Source organism: Nanorana parkeri, unplaced genomic scaffold (assembly GCF_000935625.1).
Source record: "Nanorana parkeri isolate BGI_ZX_2015 unplaced genomic scaffold, ASM93562v1 scaffold2650, whole genome shotgun sequence".
In the NCBI taxonomy this organism is placed as follows: Eukaryota; Metazoa; Chordata; class Amphibia; order Anura; family Dicroglossidae; genus Nanorana; species Nanorana parkeri.
Window position 1 is genome coordinate 15,594 of NW_017308918.1, and position 987 is coordinate 16,580.

Genomic DNA, 987 nt, shown 5'->3' on the forward strand with positions numbered 1-987 from the left:
CCTGCATACAGGGGGGGGGGGGGTTGGTGGGTAGGGGGGCGCATTGAGGAACCTGGCCTTGGGGCAGCAGAGAGAGAATATCCGGCCCTGCGCACATCACCTTCCAGTCTATCACAAAAAAAAACCAATCGGTTCTTTCGATTTTTAACACAGAACAAGTTTTTAAAGTCTGATCAGTTTATAATGGAGCTTTAGAGTTTACAGCGGCACTTGGAGGTGCCGAAACGGATCGGGCCAGCCCGGAACTGTGTGACCAGCAGATGTGACCGTATCCCGATGGGCTGTAGAAGAATATAGACTTTGCATGCAGTTGTGGCTCTCTAAAGGAGAACTATGAGGTCAGGGCTTTTCCCCATAGTTCTCCTTTAGGGTAACGGGAGGGACACAAACTAGCGTCCTCCCGTCACCCTAGGCTCAGTATATAGGGAGCTACTGCCCGCGGTATACTGAGACGTCGGAGCGGATCCCGACATCGATGTCTGGATCCGCCCAGCTGCGTGAGTGACAGCTGGCTCCGCCTATCTAGAGGCAGCTGTACCCGCCCCCTCCCCCAGTCAGCGCTGGCGGATCGGAGGGGGGAATCCAGCCCCGACCCCTGCCGTGACAGGATCAAGAAGTGAGCGAACGCCGGTATGTGTTCACTCACCTCCCGATCTACTGAGATCTCAGTCTCATTGTCACAGGTCGGCTAGAACTATGAGGTGAGTGAAAAGCCCCTCCCCCCCCCCCTCATAGTTCTCCTTTAATTTATTTTGCTGGGGACAGACTTTAAAGGAGAACTATGAGGTCAGGGCTTTTCCCTCATAGTTCTCCGGGTAACGGGAGGACACAAACAAGCGTCCTCCCGTCACCCTAAGCTCAGTATATAGGGAGCTACAGCTCGCGGTATACTGAGACGCCGCAGCCAGGACAGATCCCGACATTACTGCCGAGATCCGCCCAGCTGCGTGAGTGACAGCTGGCTCGGCCTATCTAGAGGCAGAGCCA

At 55.0% G+C, this 987-nt stretch overlaps 1 protein-coding gene across 1 annotated transcript in view; it reads left to right on the plus strand.

Annotated features, from left to right (window-relative positions):
* BRWD3 (bromodomain and WD repeat domain containing 3) overlaps positions 1-987 on the plus strand; it is a 48,703-nt gene that overhangs the window by 6,809 nt on the left and 40,907 nt on the right. The window lies entirely within an intron of this gene.